An 18,049-nucleotide genomic window follows, 5' to 3' on the forward strand; every position below is an offset into this window, starting at 1 on the left:
ATGCATCGTCTTCTTTCTGAATTTTAATTGAACAGAAATGTGCCATTATAGCCGAGCTGTAGTAATCCCCATCAAAGCCTGTCCTTCACGCTCCTCTTACAATGATGTATTAACACGAGTACCGCTAATAAACGAAGGCCGCAAGTTATTTAGACTGTTTTAAGGTGACATTTCTATACATTTTCTCTCTTCTTCAGCAGCAGTTGCTTTCGCGTTTTTTTTTGTTCTCTTCCACAGACAGAATTTCCTCAATGTATTTCAAAATCGCTGCTTTGAATTTAACACCCTAGTAAGTGTGAGAATGTTGCGATTTGGTTCAAATTACTATTGCTATGAATAGACCAAGACAGGAGCCCCAATTGTAGGTGATTCGTAGCTGTCCCACTGGAAACCTCAATAAAACCGTTTATCAGAATGATACACAAAGCCATGCTGTAAAATTGTGAATCTATATATTCAAATTGGAGCATAAACATGCTCGTTAGTGTTAGATTGTGTTTGTTTTAGTAGCTGGTACATGGAATCTATTAGTTAGTTAGTCATTGAATGATAACTACCTTCACATAGAGTAAATAGGTATTGAGGAGGTGAGTATTAGCAGTGATCTGTGCTATCCATGGTATCCGATGCAGTAAAGCGTCTCAGGCCGGTTATTGGCAAGCGTGGTAATCTCAGGATCCCACTCAGCATGTGCAGCCTGTCACCCTTGTAGCTCTAAACCCATTTACATCCTTTACTAAATTGCAGCAACAGCCAAACCCGTACAATGATAAAACAGCACGCTTTAAGAAGCCAAACCAGGATGGCTAAATTACCGGCGCCAGTAGCACCATGCATACGTGGTCTTAGAGAAGGCACGCTTGAGCGGGTAGATTAGTTTCAGGTATCAGCAGCCCCGATACAGGGGATTATTTATGTCCAAATAGAGTTGTCAGTTTCGAAACTCCAGATGTAATCATTTCACCGGGAGGATAATTATAGGATCAAATGCACGTTACTGTGAAAAGCTGGCGTGGGATGAGCAATCACTCACTAATGATGGATTTTACATGGAGGAAGGTGAATGAGGTGTTGCCGCAAAGCATCTCTTTAGTCTCTCCCTATACTATACTTCAGCCTGCGCTTTAGTGTTAATCTAATAGCGGTCTGCCCACAGTGGTTGACCCGGTGACACTGTATTATAATTGAATGCTTGGACTATCCTACCTAGGAGCTCTGACAAGGGAAGTCAAGAGAGCCGGCTCTGCATGATCCGTTGGCCTTTACCAGGCTAATAAAGATGCCCCAACCATGGGCCGACCTTTGGGTCAAGAGCTCTTGATAGTTGATCTGATCGCCCAGTTTCTCCAAATGCTATGTGTGCCTTTACGCTTGATTGAGGAAATCAGAAATCAATGAGTCATCGTAGGACAAAATGAGTTGATGAGGACGAAGATGAGTTGGATTGAACATTACTGTTGATTGCTTTTCTTTCATTTCTCGTAGTGGACATGATTAAAGTAGATTAATGACCTGCATATTACCTGTCTTGCTACCTGCCAATGCAAAAGAAAACAAAACACATCTAATAAGTATTTACAAAAAAAAAACTCAAGACACATTGATAGATTGATCGATGCCACATCTGCACTGCGTTCTTTTATGATGAGCTTGCCTTGTGCACCTTTCCTTCCCAATAACCATCACTTATCCTCCCCATGCACTCCCCACTGAATAGTTCTCCTCAACACAGCGTACAGCTCCGGGTCTGCAAAGGTCACACAATTAAACGGATAGGCCTTATGTTCATGTCACAGAATGATGATGTATCACTCTGGGCCGGCTGTACCTGGCACACTGTGAGCATGAATATGATTTCAGAGATCATTAAAAATTGAACAGCATGACCTAATTACCAGCTTGCTATTCAGATTCCGAGCAGCGTAGTATTCCGAGGCACTATGGGTAAGCTCATCTGGAATCAATTATAATTGCATTTTTTGCTGCTTTATCAATCAATATGGAATGAGGGATAGTATCGCTCTAGCTCAAGATTTACTGTACTTTGAATGATGAGATACCAGTCGATGTTTGTGTACTGTGTGTTGTGTTGGGTCCAGGCAATGTCTTCTTCTTGTTTGCGATGGGGAGGTGAGAATGGATTGTTGTAGTGCTAGGAAGAGGTTAGAGAGTGTGTTTGGTGTGTACGGTCTGTGACCGGGAAAGAGCCATAGATGCCTCTGGGGCGCTGATCCCCTGTGCCTGCTAAGGATTGTGGGTAGTGGAGAGGGACATGAGTGCAGTGCATACCATTTTCATGCAAAAGTATAAAAGCTATTCTTGATTTATTTATTTATTTTTCTTATTTTTAAACCCACCTTTTTCTTTATTTGGATCCCCGTTAGGTGACCGCTAGTCTTCTCGGGTCCACAGGTATAGAGACATTTCACTCTCCATTGTCTTCATGCTAAATCCACTCCCCCCAAACGTATAGGCGCTTTTATCATTCAACACATTGATCATACTGTAACCGAGTTACAAACAAACAATCAAACAAGGAGCATTATCATGATTATCTGTGTTACAAAGTGTTGTCGGTATCTCTGACTGAAGTTGTAAAACCCGGGGCTTTTCATGTCTTTGTGCATTGATTTAACGCTTGCGAAAATGAATTGCAGATCAATTGGATTACCTAGAGGCACAGTTAACGAGACGCCACAACACTGGGTCTGTTGTACTTTCCATTCATCGTGATATAGTGGCCTGGAAACAGGAAAACGATTTCCATCACACTGCTTGTGGTACTGTTCCGTTGTCGCATCGTTGAATAATGAGTAGTCACTGATTTGTGTTGATGATTTAGGGAGGTTTTGTTGTACTTTTACGGCGTTTTTGGATCTGCATACCATGGCTGAGGTTTGCTAAGTACTTTTTTGAAGCAATATGTTTGATTAGTGGCTAGTAAAATAACTCATTATTGTATTAGTTTTCCTAGACCATTTCAAGGAGCGGCAGGTAGCCTTGTGGTTAGAGCGTTGGGCCAGTAACCGAAAGGTTGCTAGATTGAATCCCTGAGCTGACAAGGTAAAAATCTGTCTTTCTGCCCCTGAACAAGGCAGTTAACTCACTGTTCCTCACTGTGTAACAGTATAACTTTAGACCGTCCCCTTGCGAACCAGGGACCCTCTGCACATATCAACAACTGACACCCACGAAGTGTCGTTACCCATCGCTCCACAAAGGCCACGGCCCTTGCAAAGCAAGGGGAACCACTACTTCTAGGTTTCAGAGCAAGTGACGTAACCGACTGAAAGGCTGCTAGCTCGCACCACCGGTAACTAGCTAGCCATTTCACATCCGTTACACTAGGCCGTCATTGTAAATAAGTATTTGTTCTTAACTGACTTGCCTAGTTAAATAAAAAATATATAAAAAAGGAGATGCCTCATTGTTGGCATTTAGCTCGAGAAGAACACATTTTAGGATGACATGATGCCCAATCTGTGAAATAAACACTGTGGTTTTTACAGTATGATGACGTTATGCATGCCTTTTTTTTACCCGATATCACCTTGTTTATAAACCTCTTAGCCCAGTTTGTCAGACTTCCATTGGTACTGAACTTAACGAAAGACTCTTGAACTCTCACTTCGTCGCTGGCTTGTTTTCCGCTGTTTGACAAGAGCGTTTGAATCAGTTTCAGTAAAGTCAGAGCCATATGATAAACATGTATCCACCAGGCCACAGATCCCACACTTGGGATCAATAACAACTGTTGCCATGCACTAATCAGATTGCCTTTCAGATCATGTAATTACCATTTAATATCCCATCACCCAAAACACTGTGGAGTAGACAGGCTGCCCGCTTCTGATTCCCCCCAGCTCGCCTCGCTGTTATGCAAGCTTTGTTTACATCCACACAAACTGACTGACCGCAGGACAGGACGCAAGCCCTGGCCGGCAGTCACATGGTACCTCGGAGAGATGATGGGGCTTTGAATTCAGATTCATATTTCTGTTTAGATTGTGATGGAGAGGGAGGGAGCGAAAGAGAGGGGTGAGTAGAGAAGGAAAGGAGAGAGAGAGAGAAATGGGGTGGAGGGGATGAGGCAGTGTAAAAGTCCGTCCCTAAGATGTCCTGAAACAAAGGCCATAACACTGAGTGGGACATGGAGTCTGCTACACACTGTTGTCTTTATTTCCATCACAGGCCTCACCACAGGACAGAGCTGCTGTGCCTGAGTCTGAGCCTTGAGTAATAATTGAATAGTTTTCTTATGAATGATGATGTGCTGTGCCACTGGAAGCAGACTTGTTTGTTAACAACACAGCCCTGGTCTGGGATGCCTCAGAATTCCTTCTGTAAACGAGGCCAGACAGTAACTGTATGTCTGTGGTAAAATCAGCCTAAAAGTCTCTACTGTACCGCAGCGTTCCGTCCTCAGACTCAAAACCATGTTGCTATAATATGATGGTATTCTGTATCGTGTGCCTTGGCTGAAACAAATTGAAGTTCAAGTCCTATGTCTATAGGTTCAGGAGTTTTTTGGGAGGCTGTCTTGCCTTCTTCTTACTAAAGCTGCATACTGTGTACTAATCGTACTACATACTATTTAGAACGTACTCTTTAGTAAGTGGAGTAAGCAACAAATATCGGCATACTATCCTCCTCCGTAATGAGAATGCCTTATCTAATGCGCAGTTGCATTGATTCATGCCATTGGTTCATTTTGGTACAGCGCGTCACCATATCTGATTATCAGCTGTTGTCAAACACACATACAGTAGGTCTCGAAAGACGACTCCCTGCCTCAATAGTGTGAAGTGAATTATACTACATGAAAAGTTGAAATTAGTATGACATCCTAGCATTTAAAGCATAAAACATTTGTAAAATGTCATATACTATAAAACAACATTTCGCATACCCACAATGCCTTTTTGAACATGGCAGAGGCCCTAGTTAGAGTCAATATTAGACCTAGTTACTGCATAGTGTGTTTTACTGGTCAGGTCATGTGCTCAGGGAAAACTCCTGGCCCTCTATATCCGATGTTAATCTTGCCTTGCTCTTGTTGACTTCATTGATATCAGAGGAATCATATAAGAGCCTTCCCTGCAGGGGTGTACAGTAGAAAGGGCCTAGAGAGGCCTCCTGCTGACTGCCTGAAGCCAGACCATTGGGATTAGCAGGTCCCTGTATGGTTTTTCATTGGCTGTTGAAAAGCTCCTCATTATTCGGTTAGATTTTTTTGATGTGTATTGTAGTTAGTTCTCATTATAAGAACCCCTCCTTGATTATTGTATGAGGGTACATTATTAAAATGAACTGCCACGTTCTGACTGGAAAACCCACGTCAAGGCCTGTGTTCTGTACCCTGTCATTAACGTCACCGTCCCCGCTCTTATCCTGCTATTTGTCCCCCATTAAAAAAGGGGACTGGAAGGACGGCAAATCATTCGCTTTTATTGTATGTGGTAATGTACACTATTAAGTGGCAGCATAACGAAACAAACCTTTGATTAAATGTATTTAAATCACAAAGAAACGGCGAGATCCCTCCTCTTCCTTTGTTAAGAAGGGCCTCGTTGTGCTAGCTACCTGTGCTACCACGCTGACTTTAGCGCATGTGGTTTCACGAGACGTTTTTTTCCCGAAGAACCTCGCTTGTTCTAAGGACTCTCACGAGGCAGGACCCCGAGATGAAATCAAGCCAACTATAAAAAAGTATAATGTTATATTCCTTTTGTCATCATTACTGATTCCACTGTGCTAAGGCTTGGGTGGATTATAATGAATTTAAAATAGGTTCTATGTACAAAAGGGAGAAAATGGAGGATTGGAGGATCACTAACATGAATTATTATGGTCTTTGTTATTACATTCTAAAAGAATATCATTGGTTGTTCAAATCTTGTTAAGGTAAAGTTAATTAAAAGGCCTTATAAAGTAAAACCATAACCAGACATATTTTACATCTACAGTATTAATGTTTCTTTATGTTGTCTTGCTGTCAAAATACCAAATTGCCAGAATTGGAATAATATTTGTACCTCGAGGTAATCGGGAAAGATATGATTGAAAAGGTAAATAAAAGCAAAAGAGACCGCTTTAGAAATCCTATCCAGGCATCAATCCTATCCATAGAATTCAAGAGTGCAGTTCAGCCATGCCAAGAAAGGCGTGCAAATCTATGTAAGTATCTCACTGTTTGCATAATAGATTAGAAATTAGCATTTTTCTTCATTTTCCATGTATGCACAGCACCTGGAAGAATAACACTCCATGCATATCAGATCAGCCTGCTTACAATTTTGCGCAGTATATTATTTGACAATCTAAAATGTGTAATTTGCATGAAATTGCTTAATTAAAACACAGTCACTTGGGGTATTAATTTCTTTGTCTGGCGATGAAGTGGAGGGGTAGGCAGAGCAGGAGAGATGTAAAACGCTGTCAGATAGGACTGTCAGTAGAGAGCCAAAGGAAACGGCGCCTGCCCAGCCACACGGCGCCTTGAATCGTGTGATGGCGTGATGAAGAGGATAAGACCTGCCCAGCTAATTTGGGTTAGACTGGTAAACGAAGGCCATTGCACTGGAAAGATACCGTAAGGAGGGGAGGAAAGGGGAGAGGAGGGAGGGAGACGGAGAGGGAAGGATGGACAGATGAGGGAGGGGGGTCTGGACCTTGCTGGCTCGGTGCCATCCCTGGTATCAGTGTTTTCCTCAGGGTTACACTCAGCAGCTTGTGTAATAATACCAGATATCAGAACGTACAGATATTTAATTCACTGTTATCATGTTTGTCAGTTTGCATTGCTCATTAGGTTGTCATGGTGTACTGTATAGATTTGTGCCATGTATAATTCCTTGTATGACAATTGACTATAACTATTTAATAAGACTTCATTCATTGACTGTATATATTGTTTCCCTTGCACTACAGTATATGCATAGAATATAGCTAGAATTTAAATGGGATGGAGACTATTATGATTGGTTTCACAACCAAATCTATGGGAGAATCCACAATGTGGGCAGTGAATCGAAAACATTCATTCATTACTTATTGTCCGTTCTTTAGTCAAACGTAGTACTGGATGTCATTACAGTGGAGGAAAGGGCAGAGCAAGATGAAAGATGAAACAGCGATTTAGAAATATACACAGGGAAAAAGTGTTGGTGGAGCATGACAAAGAGTGAGATGAAATATTTTTTTTTACAGTCGGCTGTGTAGTCTGCTGAGCTGTACCCTTTGTCTTAAATATCAAAGGCAACGTTAACATTTCAATAATTCCACGACCACAGAAGGAGATAGAAGGGCACAATGAAAGAAGAGACCGAATGGGTGTGAAGTAGCACATATCAAAATAAAGAGCGAGGGAGAAAGAGAAAAGAGGCCTTTTCCCTCCCTCCTCACATCAGTGCCTTTGCTGTGAACTGGTTCAGATTCACAGCCTTTGTACCATTCAGGAGATACAAAAGTGCTGTGTGGCGCTGTGCAGTCGAGGCCTAATTAAAATCCTTTAACGGACTGTGAGAGAGAAGTGGGGAGAAAGGAGGAGAGGGAGTGAGGAGAGAATGGAACGAGAGAGCAAGAGAGAGGTGGGGGGAGAGAGAGGGGAGAAAAGGAGAGATAGAGGGAGTGAGGAGAGAACAAAACGAGAGAGAGAGGGGGAGAGAGAGAATGGCATACATTCAGGGGCCAGGCAGGTTCAGGAGGGGCCCTGTCACCATGCAGCAGAGGGGAGGTAGGGGTGCAGGCTGGGCTCCGTACTGCAGACAGCTGCTCAGTGAGCTGGCTGGCCCCGGCCCTGACAGCCCCTTACAGTGCTGCTGCAGCCACAACGCCCAATTTCACACACACGCTAATTGGTCCTTTGATGTGATGTCCCTTGAAAAGGTGGTAGAGAGATGGATTTGGAGGATCTCTCCTTTCATCCAGTGGTTCCCAGTGTTTATTTTTGAAAAATGTATGAGTTTTTTTCTTCTGTTCGCTTGATCCCTCTTCAAACCTCGCTACAGCATGTCACCACACTGTTAGCTCACATCATGGCTTCTCTTCGCAGGGTCATAACTTCTCAAACTAATTTTCAGTCACTCATTTCCCCAGCTGAAAGGAAAAGAGGAGGGGGGAGGCCAATCAGTGTGTGTACATGTACTGTATGATGCAATGTGTGTGTTAGTGTGTATCAGCTTGTGTACCTGTACTGTAGTAATCAGACTGTAGCAGACATGGGTGTGGTGAACCCCCTGCCACCATCACTGATCAAATGGAACAACAAGGGCAACTCCTGCTAATGCAGGGAGCTGTTTAGCAGCCGGGCCTCCTTTTGAAATAATGATGATAATGGATTCAGTTCCGCTCATTAATGGAGTCCGAGTGCTCATTAGAGCCCACAAACAAGCTGGCCTGTCAGCCACTGGAAATGCCAAGTGCCCCTACCTACCTGCCTAGCGCCAGCATCTCTCTATTTGTTTGAGGAGGACCATGTTTTCGCCATTTTAGGAGGACCATGTTTTCTCCCCTCTCTGTGCTCCAGACCTCCGCCCCTCCAGCCCTGCCGACCTCCCCCCGGCATCAAAGCAGAGAAAGGCAAAGGAACACACACTGGCAGGGCCCTCAACGCCGGCGCCTCTCTTCCTCTTCTCCTCTCTTCCTCTCCTCTCTCCCTCCTCTCCTCCTCACTTCCTCTCAGGGTCACAAGATCAAGAGGGTTGAAAACGATTCCATCTTTTCTGTCCCTTTAGCCTGGTATTCAAAGCCTGTAGTACATGTTTGCACCTACTAAGCAGTTGAGAAGGGAGTGGTATTTACTGTATTAACCTTTTTCTATGTACAGTTATTGTTAATTTGATAATTTTCTCTCATTTCCCATTGCGGGTTGTAGATTTGGAAAATAAAAGCTCCATTGTATGAAATGAGGGTTAAAAATATAATGATTAGAAATGTATTCTCTGTTATTCATTCTGCCATTTTGGCTCTTCTTTCCTGTGTCTCTGAGTCGTGTGTGATAATGACTGAGACCAGAGGAGGAGGTTCTATTAATCTTACCCTCCTGCACCTCTGTCTGGTGACACCAGACAGGCAGGCCACTCCCTCCCTCTCCTGACTGCGTCACTACATTCTCCTCTCAACAAGTAGGACACCAAGGTGTCCGTTACTGTATATCACAGGAGATTGCAGGTTCTTAGTCTCAAGACTATTTTTGTTATTTTACATGCAGTTGAATTACAGTATTTGTTGTGTTCAAGTATATCTGATCCTGTAGTTTGGTATTAATTAACTTCCCTATACCATATGTTGTTTGGTAGAGATGTTGATTTCTCTATACTTCTGCCTCTGCATTGCTTGCTCTTTGGGGTTTTTGGCTGTTTATCAGGAAAGCACTTTTGTGACAACTGCTGATACATTTGAATGATTGATTCATGAAGTTGATTTGAAGCTAAACATTTTTGTTGTAATCATTTGATGATCTTTTATCACCAATTTACCCATTGCTGTTGGATCAAACATGTTTGCGGTTATAAGTAGAGCAGGTTTAGTGAAAGCAGGTTGCTTCTGTATTGGCAGCTTTCACCTCATTGTGGCAAATCAGTTCAAATCAAATGTATTTATAAAGCCCTTCTTACATCAGCTGATGTCACAAAGTGCTGTACAGAAACCCAGCCTAAAACCCCAAACAGCAAACAATGCAGGTGTAGAGGCACGGTGTCTAGGAAAAACTCCCTAGAAAGGCCAGAACCTAGGAAGAAACCTAGAGAGAAACCAGGCTATGAGGGGTGGCCAGTCCTCTTATGGCTGTGCCGGGTGGAGATTATAACAGAACATGGCCAAGATCCATATAATATGAAGAAATATATTTGATTCTATTGACTGTTTAAAGTTTCCGTTATTAATCATATCCCCTGTCAAACCTAGTCGTGCAAATTATGTCAGAATACTGATGCATATCTGCTAAGTTTTCATAAATCTGAAAGTGAAATGACAATATCTTGTCATGAAATAGAAAAGATCTTTGGTTTTCAGAGAGGATGTCACACCCTGATCTGTTTCACCTGTCTTTGTGCTTGTCTCCACCCCGCTCCAGGTGTCGCCCATTTGCCCCATTATCCTCTTAGTATTTATACCTGTGTTCTCTGTTTGTCTTTTGCCAGTTTGTCTTGTCTCGTCAAGCCTACCAGTGTTTTCCCCGTACTCCTGTTTTCTCTCATCTGTTTTCTTGTTTTACTGGTTTTGACCATTCTGCTTACCCTGACCCTGAGCCTGCGTGCCGTTCTGTACTTTTCGGAATCTGCTCTGGATTACTGACCTCGGCCTGCCCCCTGTCTTTGTAATAAACTTTTGTTACTTCGAATTGTCTGCATCTGGGTCTTATCCTGAGGTCTGATGGTACGAACTGGCCATGACTAACCCAGCAGACTCGGACCAGCTCCGCAACGCCATCTCCTCCCAAGGAGCCACCATTGGGAGACACAAGGAGTTACTTCGAGGTCTTCTGGACGGATTGCAGAACTGCCGGTCAACTGCCGGTCACTTCCCGCTCAGCCCAGTCAAAACTGTTCGCTGCTCTGGCACCCCAATGGTGGAACAAACTCCCTCACGACGCCAGGTCAGCGGAGTCAATCACCACCTTCCGGAGACACCTGAAACCCCACCTCTTTAAGGAATACCTAGGATAGGATAAAGTAATCCTTCTAACCCCCCCCCCCCCCCCTTAAAAGAGTTAGATGCACTATTGTAAAGTGGTTGTTCCACTGGATATCATAAGGTGAATGCACCAATTTGTAAGTCGCTCTGGATAAGAGCGTCTGCTAAATGACTTAAAATGTAAATGTAAATGTAAAAATTATGTGTCTACAGTTGGAGTCGGAAGTGAACATACACTTAGGATGGAGTCATTAACTCATTTTTCAACCACTCCACCAATTTCTTGTTAACAATCTATAGTTTTGGCATGTTGGTTAGGACATCTACTTTGTGCATGACACAAGTAATTGTTCCAGCAATTGTTTACAGACTGATTATTTCACTTATAATTCACTGTATCACAATTCCAGTGGGTCAGAAGTTGTCACGATCGTTATAATGAGTGGACCAAGATGCAGCGTGGTATGGTTCCATCCTCTTTATTATGAAGTGAAACTCAAAGAAAACAATAAATGCAAAACGAAACGTGAAGCTGCTATAGTGCTCACAGGCAACTATACATAGTCAATATCCCACAAAGCACAAAGTGGAAATGGCTGCCTAAATATTATCCCTAATCAGAGACAATGATAAACAGCTGCCTCTGATTGGAAACCATACCAGGCCAATATAGAAATATAAATCACCTAGATGACCCACCATAGTCACACCCCGACCTAACCAACATAGAGAATAAAAAGCTCTCTATGGTCAGGGCGTGACAGAAGTTTACATACACTAAGTTGACTGTGCCTTTAAACAGCTTGGAAAAATTCCAGAAAATGATGTCATGGCTGTAGAAGCTTCTGATATTTAATTGACATCATTTGAATCAATTGGAGGTGTACCTGTAGATGTATTTCAAGGCCTACCTTCAAACTCAGTGCCTCTTTGCTTGACATCATGGGAAAATCAAAAGAAAAGAAAAGAAATCAATTGTAGACCTCCACAAGTCTGGTTCATCCTTGGGAGCAATTTCCAAACGGCTGAAGGTGCCACGTTCATCTGTACAAACAATAGTACGCGAGTATAAACACCATAGGACCACGCAGCCGTCATACCGCTCAGGAAGGAGACGCGTTCTGTCTCCTAGAGATTAACGTACTTTGGTGCGAAAAGTGCGAAACAATCCCAGAACAACAGCAAAGGACCTTGTGAAGATGCTGGAGGAAACAGGTACAAAGTATCTATATCCACAGTAAAACGAGTCCTATATCGACATAACCTGAAAGGCCGCTCAGCAAGGAAGAAGCCACTGCTCCAAAACCGCCATAAAAAAGCCAGACTACGGTTTGCAACTGCACATGGGGACAAATGTCATACTTTTTGGAGAAATGTCCTCTGGTCTGATGAAACAAAAATAGAACTGTCTGGCCATAATGCCCATTGTTATGTTTGAGTACTCTGGTGGGCCATACGGATACTTTTTATTCTCCCCTTACTCGCACCCCTCTCCATGCCCTGCTGCTGTGGGGGCGACCAGTCTATATCTCTCCGGGTTCTCATTGACTCTGGGGCCGACAAGAGTTTCTTGGACGCCACCCTGGTGTCTGAGCTTGGCATCCCAATTCAGCAGCTCTCCAGCCCCCTGAACGTTAGAGCACTGGATGGGCGCTCTATAGGCAGGGTCACCCACAATACTACTCCTATCCACCTGCATGTGTCTGGGAACCACAGTAAGTCTATACAGTTTATGCTCATCAAGTCTCCTCAGGTTCCCATGGTATTGGGGTTTTCTTGGTTCCAGCACCACAATCCCCTTATCAACTGGACTGCTGGTATTATCGTGGGCTGGAGCCCATTCTGCCACACCCATTGCCTGAAGTCCTGCGCAGCCTGCCCGGGACGCCTTCCTGTTGGCTCGGAAGAAGCATCGTACCTATCCGCCGTTCCCGCGGAGTACCAGGTTTTCAGCAAGGCCCGGACCTCTTCGCTTCCTCCGCATCAACCCTATGACTGTGGGATCAACCTTCACCCGGGCACTACTACACCCCGGGGACGGCTGTATTCATTGTCGGGTCCGGAGACCAAGGCTATGGAGACATACATCGAGGACTCCCTGACTGCAGGGGATATCCATCCTTCTGCCTCCCTCGCCGGTGCAGGGATCTTCTTTGTGGAGAAGGACAAAACCCTGCGCCTTTGCATCAAATACTGGGGCCTCAATGACATCACGGTTAAGAACCGCTACCACTCATCGCCTCGGCTTTCGAGCCGCTCCAGGGGCCACTATCTTCTCTAAGTTAGACCTGCGGAACGCCAACCACCTGGTACAGATACGGGAAGGTGACGATATGAATACCTGGTGATGCCATTCGGTGTGCTCCTGATGTGTTCCAGGCCCTGGTTAATGACGCTCTTCAACTTCACCATCTCCTACCGCCCGGGTTTAACAATATTAAGCAGGATGCGCTTTCTCGCCACTATTGCCCCGCTTCTACATCCTCAGACCCCAAGACCATTCTTCCTACCTCGTACCGGCTATCTGGATGTTTGTCCCAGACGCTGCCCGCTCCCCGGTCTTGGAATGGGCTCATTCTTCCAGGCTTGCATGCCACCCTGGCTCCCGTCGAACCCTGGCCTTTGTGCGACAACGCTTTTGGTGGCCCACCATGTTTCCGGATGTCTCCGCCTTTGTCGTCGCCTGCACCGTCTGTGCTCAGAACAAGACTCATCGGCAAGCTCCGGCTGGCCTCCTCCAACCTCTTCCTGTCCCTCACCGTCCCTGGTCACATATATCCCTGGACTTCGTCATTGGTCTGCCTCCGTCGGATGGAGGTTTTCCAAAGCCGCCCATTTCATTCCCCTCCTCACGTTACCTTCTGCCAAGGAGACAGCCCAGCTCATGGTGCAGCACGTCTTCCGGATCCATGGACTTCCGGATCCATGGATTCCGGTGGACCGTGGTCCTCAGTTCTCGTCACGGTTCTGAAAGGCATTCTGCACACTCATTGGGTCATCGGCCAGCCTGTCCTCCGGGTTTCATCACCATTCCAACGGCCAGTTGGAGCGTGCCAATCAGGACCTGGAAACGACTCTTCAGTGCCTCGTCTCGGCAAACCCCACCACTTGGAGTCAGCAACTCGTGTGGGTGGAGTATGCCCGGAACATCCTTCCCTGCTCGGCCACTGGGCTCTCGTCCTTCGAGTGCTCCGTGGGTTATCAGCCCACCTGCTTGCCGTTCTGTACTTTTCGGACTCTCCTCTGGATTACTGACCTCGGCCTGACCCCTGTTTTTGTAACACATTTTTGTTACTTCGAATTGTCTGCATCTGGGTCTTATCCTGAGGTCTGATAGAGGAAATTGCTTTGGTCCAGCAGAACCTTACAAGGGCCCTGGCATATAGAACACTGATAATGAGATGCATAATATTCTCAATGACTATTTATCTTGAAATTTTCAAGTTAGAATATAATGTACAAAATCTGTTTGAGGTGTGATTTTTCATTCATTCGTATGTTATCCATTCAATTTAATTTTACTACTGTCGTTTTTATTTCGTTGCATTAGAATTTTCGACAAGAAAGATACTGTATCAATCACATTATCCCAATTACACAATGCCTCATAACTAGAAATATAACGTGGGTTTTCTGTTTTTGATGTATTTACTCCGTCGACGCAACAGAAGAGAGGGAGAAGTTTCAAGATACATTTGCCGCATTTCACATGAAAGAGACATTTGATCATATTTTTCTTATTTTTGTCTTAAAGAGAGAAGCTCACCAATGAAGTCACAGCCCATTAAAGTCAAGCAAAATTATCAGGGTTGCATTAGGAGGCTTTAAAAAGAGATATGTATCATGCATGTGGATATGCATAAACATGACGGAAGAGCTTAAGTAGAAAATGAGATCTGATGCCTTACTGAAGAAGAAACCCGTGCTCGGAATGCATTTACATTTAAATATTCATATCATTATAATACTGAGGAATATGGAACGACTGTATGATATTTTATTGAGGAGGTTTAAAAAATGAATGCTGTCCCTACTCCTTAATAAAAATCCCTGCCTTGCCTTCACTCTAAGTAGTCAGACTGAAAACTGAAGGTTCTCTCACTCTCTTTGGTGCTGACTGAGCCAGTGAAGGAAGACCGTTACAGGTCCTTCGGTGCCCATTTCTTTACCATGGTGTCTATACTCAAAGCATTGTCTTTAAAAGCCCAGTTCCAGCATTGTTTGCTTTTTCCTTGAGTTGGCCTCCCGTACAGACACACGTGTGTGTTTTTGAAAATACTTTCAAGGGGTTTGCTTCAGATGGCAAGATTCACTTATACATGCACATACTATACTGCATAACGAATACACACATTATAAGTTCAGACACGCATGCACGCGTGCGCAAACACACACACACACACACACTAGACATTCACACAATTATTGATGCAGTGCATTATGAGTGAGTTGTAGTGTTAGAGTGAGTTGTACTGTTAAAGTTGTAGTGTTAGAGAGCCAGTTTTAGGCAGTGTGGCGTGGGTTGATATTGGTCTCTGACATTGAGCTCACCAGAGGACAAGGAGACAGGGATGGGGTACTTGGGTATCTTTCTTCCTACCTCGAGAGCTCAGACTCTTGGAAACCATGTAGAAGTAATGTTGTTGTTTTCTCTTCCACGTTATCCATTTAATTCATTGTAAAGATGATATTTGGGTACTCTCGTTGACCAGAATCCAAGAGTAAGTCTACAGCATAACGTATAGCAATTCAGTACCTTATTATCCATGCACCACATTATCATCCATCGTTCTTTTATCCTCATTTACAACCTGGCTTTAAACAATGCCGACCTGAGGGCCTCTCACGCCAAAATTCAAAGTATTAATATCTATTCAAAAAGAAAAGCGAGATAGAGGTGGTGGGAGGGAGGAGGAGGAGAGAAGGAAAAATAAATTGCATTCCCTTTCCTAACAGGAGATCTCACTAATTATGCTGTTTGAGTCGTTGCGAAGGCTGCGGCAGCGTCTGTGTGCTGAAAGGACCTGCATGCGTTAAGTGAACCCTGAGACTAGGGGGCCTCCTGCCAGAGCACAGAGCAGGTTGGGCTGTCCCAGATCCTGCCTGTTGTTAATTATCTTTTGTTTGCCCTTGATAATCCGCCAGCCCGGTGTGCTCGTAATGAAAGCCTCTCTGATTCACAGACTCTCTAAGTGTAAAAAAACAATGCCGTTGTCATTACCACATCATCAGAGCATTATAAATAATGAATGAAAGGGCTGTCGCATGCATTAAACAGAGAGGCAGGAGTTTATGAAAAAGACTTACTACTAGAATTACTACTATTATTACTTCTCTTTTGATGTAGTGCATCAGAGTAATTAAAAATAATTTAAAAAAGCAAGGAAGAGAGATTCTTTCCTTCATGAATCGTTACAGAATCAAATTTATGTTTACAAGGAAATTGTGTCTCAAGTCAATGGTGCTTTATGTATTATTGTAAGTAATATTTGGGGCGAAAACATTCCTGTTGTACATTCCTTAGGAAGATCTCTAGGCTTGGAATAAAGCGTTTATTTTCCACATGGCAAAACTTTAATATGTGACCTTGTATGTGTGAATATGCATATGTGCGTGCCTGCGTGTTAATGCATTCCTGTTTGTGTGTGTGCGTGTGCGTGCTTGTGCGTGTGTGTTCGTGCATGCGTCACAATGTTTAAAACCCTCTGTGTGATAACCTAGCCATTAGAAGTCAGACTCATATTTCCACTCTTCTTTGTCCCCGATGTCGCTTTATGATCTGCATAAATCTGCCAGAGAAACGTATCAAGTCGCAACGTTCACACCTGCTCAAACCTATTGGACCATTAGTTTATAACTCCACCCTGGCCTTTTCTGTCAGAAAACACACTCGGAACGGCATTGGTTATTTGTTACACGCTCATGAATCAACCTTCTCTTTGATACGAGTGTCATGATAAATATGCAGAAACAAAATGGCCACCGTCTTTAAGCTTGTCCTCGGTGTCAACATGGTGTTTGTGATACGCCGCCTCAAAGGCTTTGTCACGGGATTATAGTGTTGAAGGGAGGGCTGGCGTGTTAGAGGAAGGTAATTATCTGTATGTTAATGGAACATCTCCCATTCTTTATGGGTACGTCTCCTCTGTCTCCCTCTCTAGCACCCCAGTTCATGTGTTTGGTGGGGGTGGGGGTTGGGTTGATATGACATGTATAGCAATGATCCTCATTTGTTCGGGGGAAGTTTTCAAACTGTGGAAACGATGTTATTACACTTCACCACAATCGCTGCATGGTGTAATGTGCTATTTTCCATGCCAGGCACCGGATTTTCGCAGATGGAAATTAAGGGAGAAAATTGCCACTAACTACTCAATTACAGCGCTTGATGGTGGCGCTGACCCCGGTTGGCAGCAATGGCAACACCGAGCCAATCGCGTCGCGGCGCAGATGGCATTACATTAGAATGGGGAAAGAGGACAATTGCACATATTCATTGGAGAAAGAGATTGGAATTACCTCAGATGCTTTGGCTTCATATTGAACAATTAAGTGCCGCGATAGGATTTTATGGGATATTTTGGAGGCACGGTGCATGCTGGATACGTAGAGGAAACAAAGGAACTGTCCTTGGATTTTGAATCTGACAATTAAATGTGTAATGTTTTAACTATGATATGTTGGTCACTAAAATCCTATCTTGAAGATTAAAAGAAATTAAAGAAACATTGTATTGTGTCTCCGGAACCTACAGTTTACTATGCCATATCATGCCCCATCCTTAAAGACATATGGATGAATTTTCAGCCCCTGAGTTCTCCCTTCCCTGTACCGTCTTGTAGAAGTCAGCCTAAAATTGATATAAATCGTCTTAAATTGACTCCAAAAACCTCACTGGCTTCTTTGGAACAGAGTTTATACTCCGTTGCCATAGCCGTGTCTTGGCAAATGTTTATGCTGTACTTGCGAGGAATGAATCGGTGTGTCATGATTTAATCAGTGTAATATTTCACATTAAGCACATGTTTGTGCTGTGTGTCATATGTTTACCCAGCTGGTCTAAGATAATCTCTATAGCACCACCTAACTTAGTAATGTAATTACTGGATTCTTTTTCCAGGGCTAACTCTCGGTTACATGAACCTGCAACATTTAGCTAGAGTTCGTTTTATTGCTCGTTTTACCACCAGAGCATAGAGAAAACAAGCACAAATGCCAGAAATAGTCCCAGTAGAGCTGTTGTACCTGAAACGTGGAAGTATTAGGATGTTTCTTGTGGTGAAGTGTCTCTGACAGTGTCCGTGACCTATAATCACAGCTAACCGCAGGCAGCCGCTCTGCGAATGTGTTTTCTCCTGCCAAAGCCCATGTTTTTACACTGTGGTTGCAGAGAGAGAAGTCTCACTGATTGTAA

This window comes from Salvelinus alpinus, chromosome 11 (assembly GCF_045679555.1).
Source record: "Salvelinus alpinus chromosome 11, SLU_Salpinus.1, whole genome shotgun sequence".
In the NCBI taxonomy this organism is placed as follows: Eukaryota; Metazoa; Chordata; class Actinopteri; order Salmoniformes; family Salmonidae; genus Salvelinus; species Salvelinus alpinus.